This window comes from Armigeres subalbatus, chromosome 1 (assembly GCF_024139115.2).
Source record: "Armigeres subalbatus isolate Guangzhou_Male chromosome 1, GZ_Asu_2, whole genome shotgun sequence".
NCBI lineage: Eukaryota > Metazoa > Arthropoda > Insecta > Diptera > Culicidae > Armigeres > Armigeres subalbatus.
This window is the reverse complement of record NC_085139.1, coordinates 196,764,626-196,788,860: the sequence shown is the minus strand read 5'-3', so window position 1 is coordinate 196,788,860 and position 24,235 is coordinate 196,764,626. Positions and strand designations below refer to the sequence as shown.

General features: G+C 43.1%; 1 pseudogene; it reads left to right on the top strand.

Moving 5' to 3' along the window:
- LOC134206885 (sporozoite surface protein 2-like) overlaps window positions 1-19,728 on the top strand; it is a 78,745-nt pseudogene extending 59,017 nt beyond the window's left edge.
- The last annotated feature ends 4,507 nt before the right edge of the window (window positions 19,729-24,235 follow it).

The following is a 24,235-nucleotide window of genomic DNA, read 5'->3' as shown; positions in this document are numbered from 1 at the left end:
TCGGCTTCTTTCTCTCGGATGAATGACAAAACCGACAACTTCGGGTTGTTTTACACCCAATGTATACCACGAGATGGCAATCTTCTAATGGCGGACGACTTCCTCTGCAACGAGTGAGGTGAAGCCGTATCGAATGGGTGTGTATGAGACTCTCCGTGCCATTGGTAAACCTAATTTATTGCATATTGCTTCGCGCAACGTCGTGTACACACCATCGGTAGAGGTATGTATGTTATAAACGTTACTAATTTCCTGTTCTCGGTATCGGAGTCAATTACAGCTGGATTGCTGAAGGAAGCCCACCAAGGAAATTGCCACTAGCAGTGGGGTAAATTATTGCCCAGCCGGTGTACCACCGAGGCTGCAGCAGGTAAGCAGCTACTGCTCACAATCTGGCCACAAATCTACCGGGAACCATCAAGAGGTCCTCATCATTCAGCCATAAAGGTTTCCGAGCTGAGGCTGCTGCTGCTGCTGCTCCATCTCCCAAGCGGAGGAGCTGCAACGTGCAACAGCATTTGAAGATGTTTTAAATTTAATGCCTAGACGGGTTTCCTCGCGGCACAGTTTTATGCAATTTTTATTACACATTCCATTCGCCCAGGTTAACGGTGCGCACTTTTCGGTCTCTAATTTGGAAAAGCACCGGCGGTAGTTTCCACTTACCCGGGTGCTTCAGTTTCACAGCTCATAAATCAGTGTTACCGTCGCACCTCGTCGGTTCGGCTGCTGCTCATGGGCCGTAAGGGGAAAACGAGCTTTAAAAGATTCATTTCGTAGTGCTGAGCTGTCGCCATGAATTTTCGTCTCAGTTTCCACCAGGTTTTGCTTGGTAAACGATACGATACGTAGGTCTAGCGGTAGCAAGTCAATGATTCGGAATGAAATGTCTCCTCTGCTGTGTAACACTCTTTGCTTCAGTTTAGGAGTACTCCGGGTAACGTTAGTGATAATCAATTAGGAGTAGACAATTTGAAATTCTTTAATAGAGGTAATGCGTGTAAAGGAGGTTTACTGAATATCGAAGCGTCAGTCAGAACAGACAATCGAAAGTTTTCTGAAATAGCTAAAGGATATATAAGTTTGAGTAACTGAGAGACCCTATGGATTCGAATAAAACTGTTGTTAAAGAATCCACAGATTCCTCCAAGGTTTTGAGTTGATAGAAAGTTAGGACATTCTCCTGGATGAATAAAACATGTACATTCCAAAATTCAATCCATTCAATGGACACTCCTGTAAATATTTTAGGTATGTTACGAGTCTATTTACATACTTTCAGTACTTTGAATATTATGTAATTCTTATAAAATTACATAATGTTATTATGTAATTCTTTGACTAGTGTACAGATCGAAAATTTATAGGCGGCTGCCTGCCTTTGGCGATCGGCTAAGACGTGGGTCGTCGTGAGTATATCTCATGAAAATAAAAAATAATATCTCTGAATGTTTCTTTGGTAGTTTCTCCGGAAGTTCCTCCAGTAATTCCTCCGGAGTTCCTCAGGCAATTCCTCCGGAAGTTCCACCAGATATTCCTCCGGAAGTTCCTCCAGTAGTTCCTCCGGGAATTCCTCCGGAAGTTCCTCCGGGAATTCCTCCGGAAGTTCCTCCGGGAATTCCTCCGGAAGTTCCTCCGAATTCCTCCGGAAGTTCCTCCGAAGTTCCTCCGGAATTCCTCCGGAAGTTCCTCCGGGAATTCCTCCGGAAGTTCCTCCGGAATTCCTCCGGAAGTTCCTCCGGAAGTTCCTCCGGAATTCCTCCGGAAGTTCCTCCGGAATTCCTCCGAAGTTCCTCCGGAATTCCTCCGGAAGTTCCTCCGGGAATTCCTCCGGAAGTTCCTCCGAATTCCTCCGGAAGTTCCTCCGGAATTCCTCCGGAAGTTCCTCCGAATTCCTCCGGAAGTTCCTCCGGAATTCCTCCGGAAGTTCCTCCGAATTCCTCCGGAAGTTCCTCCGGGAATTCCTCCGGAAGTTCCTCCGAATTCCTCCGGAAGTTCCTCCGGAATTCCTCCGAAGTTCCTCCGGAATTCCTCCGGAAGTTCCTCCGGAATTCCTCCGGAAGTTCCTCCGGAATTCCTCCGAAGTTCCTCCGGGAATTCCTCCGGAAGTTCCTCGAATTCCTCCGAAGTTCCTCCGGAATTCCTCCGGAAGTTCCTCCGAATTCCTCCGGAAGTTCCTCCGGGAATTCCTCCGGAAGTTCCTCCGGAATTCCTCCGGAAGTTCCTCCGGGAATTCCTCCGGAAGTTCCTCCGGAATTCCTCCGGAAGTTCCTCCGAATTCCTCCGGAAGTTCCTCCGGGAATTCCTCCGGAAGTTCCTCCGGAATTCCTCCGGAAGTTCCTCCGGGAATTCCTCCGGAAGTTCCTCAGGAATTCCTCCGGAAGTTCCTCCGGGAATTCCTCCGGAAGTTCCTCCGGAATTCCTCCGGAAGTTCCTCCGGAATTCCTCCGGAAGTTCCTCCGGGAATTCCTCCGAAGTTCCTCCGGAATTCCTCCGGAAGTTCCTCTGGGAATTCCTCCGGAAGTTCCTCTGGGAATTCCTCCGGAAGTTCCTCCAGGAATTCCTCCGAAGTTCCTCCGGAATTCCTCCGGAAGTTCCTCCGGGAATTCCTCCGAAGTTCCTCCGAATTCCTCCGGAAGTTCCTCCGGAATTCCTCCGGAAGTTCCTCCGGAATTCCTCCGGAAGTTCCTCCGGGAATTCCTCCGGAAGTTCCTCCGAATTCCTCCGGAATTCCTCCGGAAGTTCCTCCGGGAATTCCTCCGGAAGTTCCTCCGGGAATTCCTCCGAAGTTCCTCCGAATTCCTCCGGAAGTTCCTCCGGGAATTCCTCGGAAGTTCCTCCGGAATTCCTCCGGAAGTTCCTCCAGAATTCCTCCGAAGTTCCTCCGAATTCCTCCGGAAGTTCCTCCGGAATTCCTCCGGAAGTTCCTCCGGAATTCCTCCGGAAGTTCCTCCAGGAATTCCTCCGAAGTTCCTCCGGAATTCCTCCGGAAGTTCCTCCGGAATTCCTCCGGAAGTTCCTCCGAATTCCTCCGGAAGTTCCTCCGGGAATTCCTCCGGAAGTTCCTCCGAATTCCTCCGGAAGTTCCTCCGGAATTCCTCGGAAGTTCCTCCGGAATTCCTCCGAAGTTCCTCCGGGAATTCCTCCGAAGTTCCTCCGAATTCCTCCGGAAGTTCCTCCGGAATTCCTCCGGAAGTTCCTCCGGGAATTCCTCCGGAAGTTCCTCCGGGAATTCCTCCGGAAGTTCCTCCGAATTCCTCCGGAAGTTCCTCCGGAATTCCTCCGGAAGTTCCTCCGAATTCCTCCGGAAGTTCCTCCGGGAATTCCTCCGGAAGTTCCTCCGGGAATTCCTCCGAAGTTCCTCCGGGAATTCCTCCGAAGTTCCTTCGAATTCCTCCGGAAGTTCCTCCGAATTCCTCCAAAGTTCCTCCGAATTTCTCCGGAAGTTCCTCCGGGAATTTCTCCGGAAGTTCCTCCGGAATTCCTCCGGAAGTTCCTCCGGAATTCCTCCGGAAGTTCCTCCGGAATTCCTCCGGAAGTTCCTCCGGAATTCCTCCGGAAGTTCCTCCAGGAATTCCTCCGGAAGTTCCTCCGGGAATTCCTCCGAAGTTCCTCCGGAATTCCTCGGAAGTTCCTCCGGGAATTCCTCCGGAAGTTCCTCCGGGAATTCCTCCGGAAGTTCCTCCGGGAATTCCTCCGGAAGTTCCTCCGGAAGTTCCTCCTGATTTATTGCTAATGCTTTCTGGGATTTGTTGTCAAGTGCGAAAAGTATATCACAACCGGGAATCAAACCCAGCCACTCTCAGCAGTTCCTCCGGGAATTCCTCCAAAATTTCCTCCGGAAATTTCTCCGGAAGTTCCTCCGGGAATTTCTCCGGAAGTTCCTCCGGAATTCCTCCGAAGTTCCTCCGGAATTCCTCCGGAAGTTCCTCCGAATTCCTCCGGAAGTTCCTCCGGAATTCCTCCGGAAGTTCCTCCGGAATTCCTCCGGAAGTTCCTCCGGGAATTCCTCCGGAAGTTCCTCCGAAGTTCCTCCGGAATTCCTCCGGAAGTTCCTCCGGAATTCCTCCGAAGTTCCTCCGAATTCCTCGGAAGTTCCTCCGGGAATTCCTCCGGAAGTTCCTCCGAATTCCTCCGGAAGTTCCTCCGGAATTCCTCCGGAAGTTCCTCCGGGAATTCCTCGGAAGTTCCTCCGGGAATTCCTCCGGAAGTTCCTCCGAATTCCTCCGGAAGTTCCTCCGGGAATTCCTCCGGAAGTTCCTCCGAATTCCTCCGGAAGTTCCTCCGGAATTCCTCCGGGAATTCCTTCGGGAAATCCTCCGGAAGTTCCTCTGGGAATTCCTCAGGCGGTTCCTCCGGGAATTCCTCCGGAAGTTCCTCCGAATTCCTCCGGAAGTTCCTCCGGGAACTCCTCCGTAAGTTTCTCCGGGAATTCCTCCGAAAGTTCCTCCGGGAATTTCTCCGGAAATTTCTCCGGGAATTCCTCCGGAAGTTCCTCCAGGAATTCCTCCGGAAGTTCCTCCAGGAATTCCTCCGGAAGTTCCTCCAGGAATTCCTCCGGAAGTTCCTCCAGGGATTCCTCCGGAAGTTCCTCCAGGCATTCCCCCGGAAGTTCCTCCAGGCATGCCTCCGGAAGTTCCTCCAGGAATTCCTCCCGGAAGTTTCTCCTGGATTTTTTGAATTTTTGTACAAATATCCGAAGAAGTTCCGAAAAGATTTCCTGAGACAGCATTTCTTCAAGAAATGCCTGAAGCAATTTGCAAAGGAATTCCTGGTTTGAGTCCCTGAGCTCGTATAATTTTTTGAATGAATGATCGATCGAATTTTGGATGGATTCATCAATGGACTTCAATTTTTGAATAAATCACTGAAATGCATCTAAGAAATCGAAGTTCTTGAAATAATTCCTAAAATAGTTTCCTGAAGACATTTCTGCGACGACGCTTTAGTCACTTTTTTGCCAAATTTCAGCTCCATGCTAGTTTCAGTTATGATTTGAAATTGGCTGAAACAATGTGATAATGACTGGCAATCATATTAGAACTAAATAAACTGCACTTAACAGCAAAAATCCATAGCAATATTGGCATCGAAATGCTTAGTATAATACAACAGTTGATATCTCGGCGATAATTTATTAAATGCAGCTGAAAAAAAATCGGATGGCAATATTTTCTCTCTTCTATGAAATACTTGGTTTTACTGCCTTTTACATTTACTACCTATTGATCAAGCACAATATTTTTTAACAAAATATAGTCGATTCATTCCACCACTTGTTTGTAACTTTAACAGATACGTATTTCTACATCAACAGTCTTCAGTGCCTTTTACTTGAATCGACTCGTTTTATGACAAGAGAAGACATTCCACTAAAAGCTCAAAATAATTTCCTTATCAGTATTTACATAGAGTGGATAAGAACTAGATATGTATAAGAATTGTGATTTGTCTACTGTTCACGGTATAAATATCTATCAAAAGATGGAAGAATAAGATGGACAGGGCGTCCAGCAAATATGATGTTCGGTTTAGGTTCGATTGGGTAGACCAGGAGCACAACGGTTGACGTGTGTGCTGTACAGTATTGCGGTGTGTCTAACTTCTTTTTTTTATTTAAAATATTTTTCCCTTACTTCGGTCAGTATCATGCCAGCAATGCCGAACTAACCTGCACAGAACAGAGCCTGATTGCTTCCCATCCCGGAAGAATACATACTTTGCTTCAACCTTTTAATTAATTCAAAACAAACCATAAAAAAGAATTATTTGCTATGTACTAAGGATGAATATATCGCATTACCTTCGCATGTAAACACCAAGCAGTCGATAGCCAACAAGGCTTAACTTGGAACAAGCTGCCTCGGTATCAGTCGATAGGAGTAATGTATGTATTGTTATTTGCATCTAACTGACGGTAAATTGGCAATGATATGTACATTCTGAGCACCCTACTAGTTTGATGTGTAATTTATTAACGTCTTTCTACTCTTAAAGTGACCTTACATTTGCACTACGCAAAACATCATGTGCCTCCGACCCTACTACTCTTATTCAATATTCCATTGCTTTTCCGTAAAATCGCAAGACGTCATCAATCGATGTCATCCCGACACAATTTTCCGTTAATTCATTGGAATCAATCAGTTCAAATTTGTCTGTCTATTGAAGGCGGTGAAACCGGCGGCCACGAGGTCGATGACAGCCCACCAAGAGTCAGCCGTCATACACAGCCAGACTGACAACCAGCGGCGCGGCGGTCTATCCCGTGGGACTTGGGTACAAGTGTGTCACCCTCTTAAAATTAAAATCACGAACAACTCCTCCCTCCTCGGTGCTGGTGATGTGCTACAAGAAAGCCATTTCCGTTTCATGCTTTTTCGATTTTTCCGCGTCAATTGTGATTGTCTTTTCGGAAAAGAAGACGGTGTTGACGGCGTCGTCGGAAATCAAGAAGAGGTTTCTCGTCAATCAATTAAAGCAATTAGGCTAGTTATGCTTGAGTTTTTATTACGGAGTTTGCTAGAAGATGTTTACTGGCAGCTTTTGAAAATATTTCTTTACTAGCAAATGATTAAGCTCATGAAAACCTTTTGATAATCAATTTATGTGTCAAATTTTAATTTGTTTTTCTATTTTTATCAAAGAGACTCTCAGCCCGAGGCTGACCCGTCCCAAAAAAAAATACACATTTACAATATTAACATGCAATAATATTGATCTTTTCTTGTGTTCAGTAATCGTCAAACTCTAAACACATCCGAAGGTATTTAATCACTTCATAAATAAACTAAAAAAATCGGTCAGAAATTAATTCAGTTAACAATGAAATACAAAACTTGATGTCTCATTATTGCTACAAATATCTCAGCTATAGATAGATTATTATTCGTGGCATTCAGTAGCTCATTTACAAAAATCTGCGAACTAACCGAGTACTACATCCTAAAGTAGCATCTCAGGCTTAATTGTAATGCTCCAATTAGAATGACTATGGGGAATACAATATCACGAAGGATTCTATTTGAAACACATAAATAAATTTACGTCGGTAATGCTAAATTTGTTTTTCTATTGCAGTCAGTCAGTCAATTTAAAAGCAAATTCAATAGCAAACCAATTTAAAAAAACAATCCATTACTATTTGACTTAATGTTTTTCGTTCGATTTTACTTCATTAAATTATAAAAATAAAATTGTTGCCACTTCATCTGCTCTTGATATTCAAGTTGATATTGCACTATAGTTCGAAGAGTTCATTGCTTCAATACAAAACCAAAGTAATTAAAAAAATCGAGCTATATTCCTATCAAATTTGTTATCAGATAGCTACACTTGGGCTGCAAAACTAATTTGAGAACTCTTACATACAAAAACGTTACGAGGAAGTGGGTGGGAATGAAAGTGCCAATTTTGGCTTTTTATGTTATTTATGAATGAACCCTCGTATTGTAGCAATATTCAATGTTAGCTTGTTTGAAAGTATGTAAACTTCGAAGTTGCTAGTCGTTATTGGCCGAGAAGCAGTGCTGCGAATTCTCAGTCTCTGTGAGTGAAATTTGTAGGATAATAATACAATTGCAATGAAGCCTCTTCCCCTGGGCACCAGGCACCAGGTACTTCCAAAGTGGCCTAATAACTACAGGGAATCTATGAGGTTATTCTGCATTACGTATTATAGCATCTGTTGATAAATTTTTATTTTAAAATCATTAAATTACTGGGAAAGGGATTTTTTTGATGCGACACAAATCGATTACCCCAACGGAATCTGGAATATCTCCGGAATTATGTTACGGACTGTCTCCAGATTCCGGTGGATATTTGACCAAGTTAGGGTAGATTGAAGGAAAAAAATTACTGGGAAAAAAGGTCGGTACAGTAAAGGTTTACATAAATATGGGAAGATTCGTGTCTGTATTAGAGATGGATTTATGTCTGAATCCGGGTGACTTTCGTGTCCGAAGTCCAGTGCGATTTGTATCCTAATCCGGATAGAATTTGTGTCATAATCCACAATAGAATCGTGGCAAAATATGAGACATAGAGATAAGTGTCCAAATCCGACAAGGATTCATGTCCCAAACCGACAAAGATTCGTGTTCAAATCCAACAAGTATTCGTGTCCGGACTCGATAAAGATTCGTGTCCGAATCCGATAAAGATTCGTATCCGAATCCGACAAGTTTTCCTATCCAACAAGGATTCGTGTCTGAACCCGACAAGGTATCATGTCCAAATCCAACAAGGATTCGTCTACAAATACGACAAAGATTTATGTCCAAATCTGACGAGGAGTCATGTCCGAATCTGATAAGGATTCGTGTTTGAATCCGACAAGGATTCTTGTCCAAATCCAACAAGGATTCGTGTCTCAATCTGACAAGGATTCGTGTACAAATCCGACAAGGATCTGGTAAGGATTCGTGTGCAAATCCAACAAGGATTCATGTTTTAATCTGATAAGGATTCGTGTCTGAATCCGACAAGGATTCATGTCCGAATCGTGTTTGATTTCGACAAGGATTCTTGTCCGAATCCAACAAGGATTCGTGTCTTTATCCGACAAGGATTCGTGTCTGAATCCGACAAGGATTTGTGTCCGGATCCGATAAGGATTCTTGACTCAATCCGACAATCCGTGCTTGAACCCAAAAGAGATTTGTGTCTGAATCCGCTGGGAATTAGTGTCCGAACCGAATCTGGGTGGACTCATATACGAATCCAAGAGGGGTTCATGTCTCAATCCGAGATGCGGTCGTGTCCGAATCCGAAAGCGATTCGAGTCTGAATCCAAGGAAAACCGTGTCCAAATTCGGAAGGGATTCGTGTCCAAATCCAGGAGGGGTTCGGGTCCAAATTTGGGATGGATTCATGTAAAAAAACACACAACTCAGGACCAATGGCGTCTTTATACCAAGGAGGATCGCGCTTCGTTCGACCGAACTAACGTGCACTTAAGAGCAATAATTAATTATAATCGGTCACAAGACCTACGATCTCCTGAATCAGCCTGCCGCCTCACTAAGGATCGCGAGCTGCTGTTTCGATGTTTTAACGCAATCATTATCAATTTTCGAGTTTTTTCTAGCCGTTGGTTAATTTTGTCTACGTGATGTTCACGAACAACAGCGAATACAAAATTCTATCACTATCTCTTTGTTTGCTCTCAAAGGCTACGTAGCGAAGTCGAACCAAGCATTGACCTAAGATCAAAGACTAGAAGTGGAAAAGTCATAAACTTCTGTAAAGGTATTGAATAAGCAATATACATATGCTGGTTGTAGGACAAAAGGTCGAAGGTCAAAAGGTCAAAGGACAAAACGAAGGTCAAAAGGTCGAAAAAACAAAAGGTCGAAGGGTCAAAAGGTCGAAGGGACTTGAGGTCGAAACAAAAAACTTGAGTCAAAAGGTCGAAAGGTTAAAAGGTCGAAGGGACAACGGTTGAAACAAAACATATGAGTCAAAAGGTAGAAGGTCAAAAGGTTTAAAGGACAAAAGGTCGAATAAAATCTGAGAAGGACAAATCGCCGAAGGTCAAATGGTCGAAAGGACAAAAGGTCGAAGGGTCAAAAGGTTGAAACTAAAAATCTGAGTCAAAAGGTCGAAGGACAAAAGGACAAAAGGACGAAACAAACAAAATATAGAACTTATTGTTCTAGGACAAAAGGTCAAAGGTCAAAAGATCGATGATTTTCTTTCGAGTTTCGTACATTTATATTTATTTGTGTATGATCTGATTCTCATTGTTGAATTTTTCCTTTTTTTAGTCAAAGACTGTTCTTTCGGGTTTCGCATATTGTCATTTATTTGTTATTCACCTGAATATATTTTATTGTTGAATTATTCTTCTAAAATTTATTCTAATCATATTCCTTATTACAGTTTCGCGTATTTAAATTAATCTGTTTATAATAATAAATTAATTTAATAGATGTATAATATATTTTTATTTTTATTATTAGAAACCCTTACATTGCGCTGTGAAGTAGGTAGGGGTATGGAATTTCCCAAATTTGTGTTACGTAATTTGTGAACGGACCCTTATCATTTTTTCATTTAATGAAGTCATCAAGTAACCCTTTAACGTCCAAGACCGCCCACAGATGGGGTACTTTGACCGAACAAACTATGCAAAATATGGCCCAATGAATCAAATGATGATCACTTATAATAAACATTGTGACACTATTGACTTATCGATGTCCAAAACACAGCTGAAACAGATCTTCTCTCGTATTATAAGCTAATGACACTTTACAATAAGTTTAAACAGTATCAACATTATTTAATGTTATTTAGAATAGTTAAGAATACAAATGTAAATAGGTCTACAATTATGATTGACGACAATAAATAAATAAATAAATAAATAAATAAATTTTTGTAATTTTTAATTGTTCAAATTTCAAAAAGTTTTTGATGTCGATAAATAATGTGAAGCTCAATACTTGTTCAAATCTGGTCAAAAAATAATTTCAAACTAGAAGAACAAAATTCTAAAAAGGTGAAATTGATGAAATCACGATTCTAAATATTTTGCCTGAAATGTGTTCAGATTAGAAAGCAAAATAGCGATTTTAAGTGAAAACAGAAATTTTGAAATTAGAAGGTTAAGTAAACTCTAAAGAATAGCGTCTGTTTAAAATATAAATAAGGCATAATTCGTAAGAACAGTCAATTATTAATAGTTGTCCTTTCGATCTTTTGTCCTTTCGATCTTTTGTCCTTTCGATCTTTTGTCCTTTCGATCTTTTGTCCTTTCGATCTTTTGTCCTTTCGATCTTTTGTCCTTTCGATCTTTTGTCCTTTCGATCTTTTGTCCTTTCGATCTTTTGTCCTTTCGATCTTTTGTCCTTTCGACCTTTTGTCTTTTCGACCTTTTGTCCTTTCGACCTTTTGTCCTTTCGACCTTTTGTCCTTTCGACCTTTCGTCCATTCAACCTTTTGTCCTTTCGACCTTTTGTCTTTTCGATCTTTTGTACTTTCGACCTTTTGTCCTTTCGATCTTTTGTCCTTTCGACCTTTTGTCCTTTCGACCTTTTGTCCTTCGACCTTTTGACCTCCGACCTTTTGACCTTCGACCTTTTGACGCAGATTCACATATGCTTGATCAGTTTCGAATTTTCGATCTTCCTTTAAAAAATCGAATTTAATCAATATTTAGTATCATTATTAGATTTTAATTCGCTGTTGTTGACCACTATTGTGTTATATATTTTTGTATTTTATTTGAACAATCATTCTTCTGAACAAACGTGCACTGATGATTTGACACACAAAGGTTTCCCAAACACACGCAACGCGACCATCGCTACCTGATTCCATCGCATGGCGACTGCGATTCTATCGACGTTGGTATGGAATCGTAAATGGCACATTACTAGCAGCGACCCAACACTACAATCGCGGCTACTAGTTGTCGCCGTCGCGGCGATGAAATCGCTTAGGTCTGGGGGAGCATGAATACTGAGGCTTATACTACCGATGGGACCCGAAACCCGCTGAAAAGCTGGAAACATATTGAAACGTTGTAGGGTAAAAGACCCAATAGTGGAGGAACTAAGCACATAGGCTTTATATGTGATTCGCAACTATTGGAACACTACCGTAACTATTGGCGCAAGGGAGAGAAAAAAAAGTATTTTAAAGATTGAATTCCAATGTTGAATTTAAATTTGAATAGAATTCCAATGTTGTTTTGTCTCTATCGTGTTATGACAGGTCAACCAATTGACCGGTAATGTGGGTTACTGCGTTTAATTTGTTGATTCCTTGCAAACCGTACGACCGCAACTATCGACGACTATCGGAACTTTTACCCTATATCCAATGCCATCCACCTTTGAACCAATAGATATCGACTAACAAGAACCGACACAGTCAGAAGGGACCGAAATGTTAGCCAGCAGCTGTTTTAGCACCCCGAAATGGAAATTCCGTTCCCGACAGGTGGGCGGGTGGTTTCGTCACCGCCGCCGAAGCCAAATTAAAGATCAAAGTCAATTTAGTTTTACGGTTATTACATTATTTCTAGCTTCTGTTCCTTCCTCATTGTGCGCTCGTCTGCCAGTCCACGGTTGAAACCGTTGAAACGGCTGCGGAAGTTTAGCAACTGGTCGAAGGTTTCACGATTGGTTGAAATGTAATTTTTTTTCTGTTGGCTGACAGATGATGACTTTCATTTGTGGCATGGTGTTTGAAGCGACATTTCGATAGGACCTGATCAATTTAGAATTTGCCATACCCTTTACCTATGTAGCTAGGAAAAAAAAGTAGACAGGTGGTTGAAATGTTTGTATTATAGCGTTGCATCCGATTTTCCTCCACTTTCCTAAACTGGAAAATATGTATAGCAAAGTAATTAATGCAAAAGAAAGGGGAAAGGAAAAAAAAATAAAGAAAAACTAAAACTGAAGAAGGTAAAAAAATAAAGAAGAAATAAGAAAAGAGATATAATAAAAAAAGGAAAAAGAATTCTAATTCTTACATTTCAGATGAATGCAACCTGCAAAAAACAAAATTTGAGTATAAACAGAATTCTGTGTATTTGATCAATATATGTTTCCACACAAGATGCATTGCTGGCTTATCATTGACAGGTGTTTTCCACTCCTCGAGAAAAAAAAATCCGTAATTAATTGCCTCTATTCTGGAGAGCACTCTTATCCCCGGGGTAGTTTTCTGCAGCAACCGATCGCTTCTTGACTGCACAGAGCTCTGTCCCGTCAAGGCTGCAACTTATTTTAGCCACCAAGTCAGCCGGGCGAGCAGCTATGAATATTTTTATCCCATGTTCCAAACAGCCCCGGTAGCTTTTTCTTCGAGAACTGATTATACTTAAAAGAGTCTGTTTGTGCTTCGGAAAAGTTTTCCGTTCTTTACTTACGCTCCAATTCGCGATCGCCAAAGCTTGGGCGCAAAACTTTTACCCCAAGCACAAAGCAAATTTTGAAACCTGGCCTGGCCCAAGCAAGCGACAAAAAGCAGCAACAGCAGCAGCTTGGTTGGTCAATATTTGTTTTTGAAAGAGTAAAACTTATTAGCCAATTTGAAAGGCACAGATTTAAGAAAACAGGGATAAAGTAATAACAGTGCAATGGGAAAACAGTTTAAAAAAACAATCAGATTCATAACATTTTATTCGAATTTATAAATAACCACACATGAAAATCGAAAATGATATTGGAATTTTATCATCAGCAACTGAAGCAAACAAACTAACATAAACAATAAATTTATATCATTATATTCATTCTATTCTATATTCTGAAACATTTCTAATTTGTCATGGAACTTATATTGTGCCGCCTTTTGAAATTAAAGCGCGGATTTTTTTTTTCTACGTTTTCCTCAAACTAAAGTCATAGTTGATTCTGCACTGACTCGCCGACTCGGGTAATCCATCGTAGCTCCGGATTGGCTCGTCTAGTCCAGCGGGGCAATTATTTCATCTCCAGAAGAAACATCGTTAGCCGCCATCGTCAGCATATTTTTAATCGCCAGGCTTTGCACAGTAAATAATATTCCGCGAAATCGTGCCCCGGCGCTGTACATAATCAGCGAAAAGTGTCACGTAATTAGACGATGAGTTTGTTCAAAATGTGACGGCGATGGCGGGTGCTATTTGATTGTCGTTTACGGGGGGATGCTGTTTGAAATAATAATGCTCCGTCCGTGTAATGAGTGACATTTCGTTGAAATTTATTAAATTGATTTAAATTGTTCGTTGGAATCGGATTACACTGGCTTTGTATGCATGCTTAGTAGCTTAGTAGCATGCTCACTTTTCTAGGTCCTACGCATTTCGAGAGGTTCCGTAAGATTTTTTCTGGTCGATTGCCGGCTAAACCTGTACACAGGTGATTGGGTTGACTCCTTTGATTTCTATGTGGAAGGATGAGCCTTAGGGTAATGCCAGAAGAGACGCGACCGCGCGATGCGACGCGACAGTGCAATTTGACAGTTTATTGATTTTATTAATAATTGTTATTCCTTTGCGTGAGTCGCGTCGCATCGCACGTCGCGTTTACCCTGGATGGCATCTAAAGCGCCTGCCAGAGTAGAAGCGACGTCGCGCAAGAACTGCACGCATAGGAATAACAATCAATAAATGGAGCCGTCAAATCGTATGGACGCTTTGCTTCGCTTTGTACTTCGCATCTACTCTGGCCGCTCCCTTAGGCTGTTTCGGTTGCGATGTCCTGCTGGATACCACTCAAACATTTGATTATAAACTATATTTTATATAATTCCCCATCCCAATGGGTCTCCAGTTAGCCTTGCGCGCAAAGGTGTAGGATTGCCAATCTGGAGATGCCGAGTTCGATTCTCGATCCGACCAAGGATGTTTTCGGGTGGGAAAAATTCTCGACTCGCCTGGGCATAGTGTATCCATTGTACGTGCCACCACAAGGTACTCATGTAAAGGTGAGCAAAGAAAAGCTTTCAATAAACGACTGATGAAATTCTAAAATAATAGAAGTTAAAAAGCAGGCCAAGTTCCAGTTGGAACTGTAAAGCCATAGAAGAAGAACAAGATAAATCCCAATCAGCTCTGTAATAATTAAAAGTTGAGCTAATTGGTGACTTAGAAAGGCTTCTTACGAGATTTCAAACATCAAAGGAAGGTGATCAGAGTCAAAGTCAGCATGAGTTTCCAAATGGCCAAACAGCTGACTTGATTCAGTAAAATCAACACAATTAAAACAATCTTCAAAAGAAAATTCATCGTTGAATTGCTTTGAGCATTGTTCCATGAACGGTGGTTGTTTTGTACTCATGTTTTGCAAGAAATTTCGGTCGAGTCTCCAAGTCTGTTCTCTGTGATTATTAGTTATTGAGAATGTGCATTATTGAAAAAACGTTTCTTTTCAGAACCCCATTTAATGAAAGAGAAGGCTGAATCGAGACAAATTTCTTTAATGATTTACATCACAATCATAGTTGGCGATGGCAAAAAGTTTCCGATGGTAGCAGAATCAAGAACGAGCGCCATAAATTATTTCGCATGGAAGGAGGCTTCTTGAAAGGAGGCTCTGAGCCCCTTGAAAGGAGGCTTGAGCCTCTTGAAAGGAGGCTTCGAGCCTCTTGAAAGGAGGCTTCTGAGCCTCTTGAAAGGAGGCTTGAGCCTCTTGAAGGGAGGCTTCTGATCCTCTTGCAAGGAGGCGTCCGAGCCTCTCGAAGTGAGGCTTCCGAGCCTCTTGAAAGGAGGCTTCCGAGCCTCTTGAAAGGAGGCTTCCGAGGCCTCTTGAAAGGAGGCTTGAGCCTCTTGAAAGGAGGCTTCTGAGGCCTCTTGAAAGGAGGCTGAGCCTCTTGAAAGGAGGCTTCTGAGGCCTCTTGAAAGGAGGCTTCTGAGCCTCTTGAAAGGAGGCCTGAGCCTCTTGAAAGGAGGCTTCCTGAGCCTCTTGAAAGGAGGCTTCTGAGCCTCTTGAAAGGAGGCCTGAGCCTCTTGAAAGGAGGCTTGAGGCCTCTTGAAAGGAGGCTTCTGAGGCCTCTTGAAGGAGGCCTGAGCCTCTTGAAAGGAGGCTTCTGAGGCCTCTTGAAAGGAGGCTTCTGAGCCTCTTGAAAGGAGGCCTGAGGCCTCTTGAAAGGAGGCTCTGAGCCTCTTGAAAGGAGGCTTCTGAGCCTCTTGAAAGGAGGCTCTGAGCCTCTTGAAAGGAGGCCTGAGCCTCTTGAAAGGAGGCCTGAGCCTCTTGAAAGGAGGCTTCTGAGCCTCTTGAAAGGAGGCTCTGAGCCTCTTGAAAGGAGGCCTGAGCCTCTTGAAAGGAGGCTCTGAGCCTCTTGAAAGGAGGCTTCTGAGCCTCTTGAAAGGAGGCTTCTGAGGCCTCTTGAAAGGAGGCTTCTGAGCCTCTTGAAAGGAGGCTTCCTGAGCCTCTTGAAAGGAGGCTTCTGAGGCCTCTTGAAAGGAGGCTCTGAGGCCTCTTGAAAGGAGGCTGAGCCTCTTGAAAGGAGGCCTGAGCCTCTTGAAAGGAGGCCTGAGCCTCTTGAAAGGAGGCCTGAGCCTCTTGAAAGGAGGCTTCTGAGCCTCTTGAAAGGAGGCCTGAGCCTCTTGAAAGGAGGCTTCTGAGCCTCTTGAAAGGGAGGCTTCTGAGCCTCTTGAAAGGAGGCTTCTGAGCCTCTTGAAAGGAGGCTTCTGAGCCTCTTGAAAGGAGGCTTCTGAGCCTCTTGAAAGGAGGCTCTGAGCCTCTTGAAAGGAGGCCTGAGCCTCTTGAAAGGAGGCCTGAGCCTCTTGAAAGGAGGCTTCTGAGCCTCTTGAAAGGAGGCTTCTGAGCCTCTTGAAAGGAGGCTTGAGCCTCTTGAAAGGAGGCTTCTGAGCCTCTTGAAAGGAGGCTTCCAGGCCTCTTGAAAGGAGGCTTGAGCCTCTTGAAAGGAGGCTTCTGAGCCTCTTGAAAGGAGGCTTCTGAGCCTCTTGAAAGGAGGCTTCTGAGCCTCTTGAAAGGAGGCCTGAGCCTCTTGAAAGGAGGCTTGAGGCCTCTTGAAAGGAGGCTTCCAGGCCTCTTGAAAGGAGGCCTGAGCCTCTTGAAAGGAGGCCTGAGCCTCTTGAAAGGAGGCTTCTGAGCCTCTTGAAAGGAGGCTTCTGAGGCCTCTTGAAAGGAGGCCTGAGCCTCTTGAAAGGAGGCTTTGAGCCTCTTGAAAGGAGGCTTCTGAGGCCTCTTGAAAGGAGGCTTCTGAGCCTCTTGAAAGGAGGCTCTGAGCCTCTTGAAGGAGGCTTCCAGGCCTCTTGAAAGGAGGCTTCTGAGCCTCTTGAAAGGAGGCCTGAGCCTCTTGAAAGGAGGCTTCTGAGCCTCTTGAAAGGAGGCTCTGAGCCTCTTGAAAGGAGGCCTGAGCCTCTTGAAAGGAGGCTTCTGAGCCTCTTGAAGGAGGCTTCTGAGCCTCTTGAAAGGAGGCTCTGAGCCTCTTGAAAGGAGGCTCTGAGGCCTCTTGAAAGGAGGCTTCTGAGCCTCTTGAAAGGAGGCTTCTGAGCCTCTTGAAAGGAGGCTTGAGCCTCTTGAAAGGAGGCTTCTGAGCCTCTTGAAAGGAGGCTCTGAGCCTCTTGAAAGGAGGCCTGAGCCTCTTGAAAGGAGGCTCTGAGCCTCTTGAAAGGAGGCTTCTGAGCCTCTTGAAAGGAGGCTCTGAGCCTCTTGAAGGAGGCTTCTGAGCCTCTTGAAAGGAGGCTCTGAGCCTCTTGAAAGGAGGCTCTGAGCCTCTTGAAAGGAGGCTTCCTGAGCCTCTTGAAAGGAGGCTCTGAGCCTCTTGAAAGGAGGCCTGAGCCTCTTGAAAGGAGGCTTCTGAGCCTCTTGAAAGGAGGCTTCCTGAGCTCTCTTGAAAGGAGGCTCTGAGCCTCTTGAAAGGAGGCTTCTGAGCCTCTTGAAAGGAGGCTTCTGAGCCTCTTGAAAGGAGGCTCTGAGCCTCTTGAAAGGAGGCTTCTGAGCCTCTTGAAAGGAGGCTTCCAGGCCTCTTGAAAGGAGGCTTCTGAGCCTCTTGAAAGGAGGCCTGAGCCTCTTGAAAGGAGGCTTCCTGAGGCCTCTTGAAAGGAGGCTTCTGAGCCTCTTGAAAGGAGGCTTCCTGAGCCTCTTGAAAGGAGGCTCTGAGGCCTCTTGAAAGGAGGCTTCTGAGCCTCTTGAAAGGAGGCCTGAGGCCTCTTGAAAGGAGGCTTCTGAGCCTCTTGAAAGGAGGCTCTGAGCCTCTTGAAAGGAGGCTTCCTGAGCCTCTTGAAAGGAGGCTTCTGAGCCTCTTGAAAGGAGGCTTCCTGAGCCTCTTGAAAGGAGGCTTCTGAGCCTCTTGAAAGGAGGCTTCTGAGCCTCTTGAAAGGAGGCTCTGAGCCTCTTGAAAGGAGGCTTCTGAGCCTCTTGAAAGGAGGCTTCTGAGCCTCTTGAAAGGAGGCTTCCGAGCCTCTTGAAAGGAGGCTTCTGAGCCTCTTGAAAGGAGGCTTGAGGCCTCTTGAAAGGAGGCTTCCAGGGCCTCTTGAAAGGAGGCTTCTGAGGCCTCTTGAAAGGAGGCTTCAAGCCTCTTGAAAGGAGTCTTGAGGCCTCTTGAAAGGAGTCTTCTGAGCCTCTTGGAAGGAGGCTTCCAAGCCTCTTGAAGGAGTCTTCCAGGCCTCTTGAAAGGAGGCTTCTGAGCCTCTTGAAGGAGGCTTCTGAGGCCTCTTGAAAGGAGGCTTCTGAGGCCTCTTGAAAGGAGGCTTCTGAGGCCTCTTGAAAGGAGGCTTCTGAGGCCTCTTGAAAGGAGGCTTCTGAGGCCTCTTGAAAGGAGGCTTCTGAGGCCTCTTGAAAGGAGGCTTCTGAGGCCTCTTGAAAGGAGGCTTCCCAGCCTCTTGAAAGGAGGCTTCCGAGCCTCTTGAAAGGAGGCTCTGAACCTCTTGAAAGGAGGCTCTGAGCCTCTTGAAAGCAGGCTTCTGAGCCTCTTGAAAGGAGGCTTCTGAGCCTCTTGAAAGGAGGCTTGAGCCTCTTGAAAGGAGGCTCTGAGGCCTCTTGAAAGGAGGCTTCTGAGCCTCTTGAAAGGAGGCTTCTGAGCCTCTTGAAAGGAGGCTCTGAGGCCTCTTGAAAGGAGGCTTCTGAGCCTCTTGAAAGGAGGCTTGAGGCCTCTTGAAAGGAGGCTTCTGAGCCTCTCGAAAGGAGGCTTCCGAGCCTCTTGAAAGGAGGCTTCCGAGCCTCTTGAAAGGAGGCTTCCGAGCCTCTTGAAAGGAGGCTTCCGAGCCTCTTGAAAGGAGGCTTCCGAGCCTCTTGAAAGGAGGCTTCCGAGCCTCTTGAAAGGAGGCTTTGTTCGCTTGAATGATTTGTACGAGGCGCGCTGCAGTGAATATTCTAAAAATTCATTTCCATAAGGTAATATTTCTCTGAACGAATTAACGTTCTTGGCTTAGCTTAGCGTAGCTTAGATTGACTGTACATATCAATTGTTGGTACTCCAAGAAAAAAGAATTAACTTTGTGATGGAAAAGAATTGAAGTCATTCCCGTTATTTAGTGGCCACCCGTTATGTGTGAGTTATATAAAATATAAAGTGGGTTGTTATGCGAGCAAAGCTGTAAAATTACCATTTCAGAAATGGAAAGTGCGGCATCGGTCCAGTCCAGTCCAGAATGTTTTCGGAGGGAAATTTTCTAGACTCCCTGAGTATAGTGTACCCATTGTTCCATCAAATGTTAGATTTCATTATTAGTATTAGCTGTTGCAAAAATGTGGTCAAATGCCATTATGCCTATTTTTAGGGAGGTTTAAAGATTAGTTATTGAAAACTCGAACAAAGGAATAAATAAGTAATTTGAATTTGTCTTCATTAAACATGATATGCCTCCTTAAATGTTTTCAAATCGTGAAATATTCAGAGTTTTCAACTGTGCCCGTGGTTCAACTTCATATCTTCCCCACTTAATAGAATCATCTACGCTGAAGTCCTAAATTCTAGCATTCCATTTATCATCGCAACAGAACACCAAATCTACCATCTCGAAGCACATTCAACATCATCCCATTTCCGAACTCATCCATCCTCTTCCTCTATTAGCCGACACCCTGCAGCGTTTCATTTCGATTAAAGTTTAATTAAGTTCATGGTCTATTCTCTTCCTTCGGTAGCCCGAAACCATTTGTCGACACTCGACAGTCGGTTCTGGAAACGCCGGACCAATCTGTTGTGCAACTGGTGTACCCAACCGGTAGCGGTAATGCGGTGGTGTGCAGTAAACAAGAGTCCGTTTATGCTACCGAAATTACTCGCACTCCTCGAAATCCGCACGATTCTTAGTCAGCAACAGTCGCTAGTAAGATGGAACCATCCAGCCAGTCGGGGGGAGTAGATTGAAGTGGTTTACGCTTTGGAGACTCACCGCTGGGAAAACCCGCAGAAGCCTCAGCCCATTAGTTTTTCATCAGCTCCCATGATCGCCCCCAATCACCCAGGCGCCAGCTAATAGCAGTCTCCCACCCAACTTAGCCGATTTTACGGAAGCAGAAGTCAAGAGTCTTGTTTGCAGCACAAAATGTTACCAATATTTGCAAAATTCATTCCGCCACGCTTTTTGGAGTCGAAGTCGTGGTTTGGCCTCGTTTACCCTTTTTGAACTATGGATAAATGTAGTGTAGCCGGTTTTCCCCCACCGCGATACTGCTGGGTTTCGACTAATAAAATTCCATTTATTTTAATGGTTGTGCAGCCACTCACAGGCGGAGTGCAGTTGCAACTGCTGTTACTCTTTTTCCGGCGTGGGGTTACTCCCCTAGCCAGCTTTGGATACCAGCGGAAGATTACACAACCTATCCATTTTGTTGCCCTCGTTGGAGAGCTCTGCGGGGAGCTGAGCGGGGAGGGCGGTTGCCTCAGCGCTAAAGTGTAACTATTTTTCTATTTATTAGGATACGTGATTTTAGAGTGGCTGTAAACAAAGCCACGAGTGTTTTGCTGGAGCAGCGTCATCATCCCCATCCTTGGCTCTATTGCAACTGTGAATCGCAAGACAGTCTTACAACCGCATATGAACAAAGCAAAGATGGGACTATCTTTCCGCATATGGCAGTGTGGGTTTATGCGGGGCAAGAAGTTTTTTCTCCGCTGCACTTTCGGATACAAATCCAGTGATGTAGTTCTGTGTAATCCCATACATATGGAGCTCCTAAGTTGCGATTATAATAACCCTGACGGCGCCGGCTAAAGTCGACAGTGTTGGCATACTAGTTAAGGCAATATTATTTTTACGCAAGACTTCCGAGCTGACTGTTTTATTTCGTCATTTTCACGATTGAAATACAAAAACTCAAAAAGTGTTGATTTTGTCGACTCTTGTCGATACAAGCTTTCAATGTCAGTAGAAAGATGAAACGGGCGAAATTTTGTGAATTACAAGTGGAAAACCCTCTGAAAATATGTATAATTTAAAGATGACTTTTGTTGTGAAATGGAGAGTTACAATGTTCAGCACATACATGTAATTTTGCCTCAAGTCAAGTCGAGTCAAGTACGAGACACTGAAGACGGCCTTCCTGTTGAGGTCGAAATACGTATCTGTCAAGATACAATTAAGTGGTGGAATTCAATGGGATTGTATTAACTCGTCTTATGACAAGTGAAGACATTCCACTAAAAAGCTCAAAATAATTTTCTTATGTAATTTTGCTTGTTTAATAACTTTTAAGAGAGACGGAAAATGGGGAAAATAATTGGAAAGAGTTAGAATAAAAAATAAGATTTTGAAGGAGTTAGAGACTCGGCATGTTTAGCAAATTTGCGTGTAATAACATTTGCTATAACTTCGGGGAAGACACCACGTGTCCATCTCATTCTGGTGAAAAAATAGTTTTCTCAACTCACTTTTTGAGGGGATTATTCATCAAACTGTATTTATCATAAGATGTGCTCCTAAATATCTTGAATCTCCTGTAAACAAACCCTATATCCAAAATAAACACTTTTAGAGTTTTTGTATTTCGATCGTGAAAATGGCGAAATAAAACACTGTGCAATGATTCCTACAGCCCAAATGATAAGGCTATTTTTACTAAAACTCAAGTGTACAGGCCTTTAAGGGATTAACATGTTAAAAAATAAACAAAATCGTTGATCTATGTACGAAGAGCATAAAAACTTGAAAACAGTCGTCTTAGATTTAGTCAACTTACACTAAAAAGCCGTTCTTTTCCTATCCTGGGCCAGTCTCATACACATACCTATTACGACGAGAATTTATGTCACAGTATTTAACTATTTTTAACTTTGGTAATATCAATAGTTGTCATATTAAAATTAATTCACTTCAAGTTGTTTCGATTTAATTATAACACAAATGCGTTACGAATTCGAATACAAAAAAAATAGACACTCTTAATAAAAGCATACAAAATGAAGAAGTTTAGTCTTCTTCCTTGGTGAACGAAGCTGGATTCAATTCCCGGTCCGGTCTATATTCGTTTTTCGATTTCACTGGGATAAGAATTTTATCGTACTAGCAATGCAAAAATAACAACTTTCATTTGAATCATAGCAGTAAATAATGTAATGCCAACGAAGAAGAAAAATAACTGTTTAAAATTCTGAGAGCGCTATGAACTTTCAATTAGTTCAATAAAATATTTCAAAAGTGTGGGATCCTGAGCTTTGCAATTCTCAACGAAATTTCTGGAATAAAAAGATATTAATTTCTCACAAAATGTGATTTCCTGTTCTCAGAAATCTGATAGAAGGTTTACTTAGAACTTTTGAGAATTGAGAATCTTGGAATTTAAATTGAGAATCAAAGATTCTAATGCTGTGATATGAGTTCAGGCCTTCTCAAGCTCAGCAAAATTATAGCTACAAAGCAGATCATACAGGAAGGATTTCGGGAGGAGACCATGCTTGGGCTGGGCTAGTCTTGTTTTATGCCTAGAGAACTCAAAAATCACTGCCACTGCCGCGTAACTGTCTCATGTATATGAGAATTCCTAGCAAACATGGGACTTCGATTTAAAAGCCGTACAGACAGATACCATTACTAACTAATCTTATTTCTAAACATTATTTTGACAAATTAAAATCGAAATTTCAATCGAGACTTCATTGAAACGACGACAACAGACAAGTATGCGTATGATGACAGTACAGGGGTGAGACAAAAGGTTGAGACAGGCAAAAATATGACGAAATTCAAATTTTTGTCTTTTACCCAAATAATAGATATGCATGGGTTGCATGCATTTTTACTTTTACTTGTCAATATTTGTGAAGTGAACTTTCGTTACAGGTCGAAAACCCTTTCTCGAACATGTTTGTGTAATCACCCTGTCACAAAGCTTTGAAGTTTGATATCAATATTCGGACGATAATAATTTCTGCGTCGTGTGGTTTCAGCTGTATCAAAATCAAACAATCTTCAGAAGAATTATGCGGCTAATAGAATTCTGATACTGGAACTTAAAATAATTGTTTCCTCTTGTGCAGAAAGACGAGTGCTATGATATGGGGGTGAGAATGGATCACTATTTCAACTACTTAGAATACTTGAAGAATAGATTTAATGCATCTGAGGGCGAAAAGACTTAAATATAAGAGACCTTTTTGAACGATTTTACTCTATGACCTCCAGACTGCCGATGAGAGCGATGACCCATTCTCACCCCCCCAGACCCATTGCCACCCCCGATGGCGGTAGTTTAATTCTAAACTAGGGTCTAGGTTCTAGGCTAGGGTTTGGTATGTATGAAATCATCATTTTAGACTAAGCAAGATATTCCTAAATATGTGTTGGGATTGAGATGGGTATAATCAAATATATAGATTTAAATTGAATAAGAGGGCATTATGCAGCGTACACATCAGTCAAGCAGTTTGACGAACATTGACTTCGCCCATAAGAAAACGCTTCGGCTGCTGCTTTGTTTGAACGTCAACAACCATTTGACAGTTGGCGGCTAGGTTGTAATAAATTGATTGTTCGTGCCGCTGTTGGTAAAACTTGATGGATTTTTGAACAAAACGAGAGGTGGAGTCAATGTTGGTCAAACTGCTTGACCGTGTGTACGTTCCATTATGCATTAATCAAGAGGACAAGATGCGAGAGTGACACATGAACGAAGTCAGATTTCAGTTTTGTGATGTATTTCGCGGGAAGTAGTAGTGCTTCTGAGCTGCTGTGGATCGGGAATCAGCTGGAGACGGCTGATTCGGATGCAGCCGTCTCCTCCGGACACGACAATGGCCAACATTGTGATTAGTGACGCTCCCGAAATGACAAAATCGGTCACGGTAAATCGTGGAAAAAGAAAAAAAATCGGAAATCGCACGTGCTTGTTTTGGTTGAAAGAAAAATTTTGAATGTTTTTGTTCGTGACATTAGTGACACTGATTTTTTTTTTGCAAAAATACAATGTGTGCCATTAAAGAAATATTGTTTAACTTTCAAAGGACCTAACCTGAGTATTTTTTTTTCTGGTAAATGTAATATAGTCGAATGCAGTCATGGATCGAGCTTACCAGACTCCAGAACATCAATCTTGCCTCAAAATCAGATAAAAGTCATCAACATTCTACGCAACACTTTCCTTACGTTTTCTCACACTCTTTGTTTACATTTTCTAACACTGATCTCGGAATGCAGTCATTGATAGAGCTTACTAGGCTCTGGAACATCAATACTGCATTAAAATCAGACGAAAGTCATCAACAAAATTCTACGCAACTCTGTTCTTACTTATTCTCACACTTTGTTTACATTTTATAACACTGAACTCAAGCCATCCACTGATCTCGGAATACAGTCATGGATAGAGCTACCAGGCTCTAG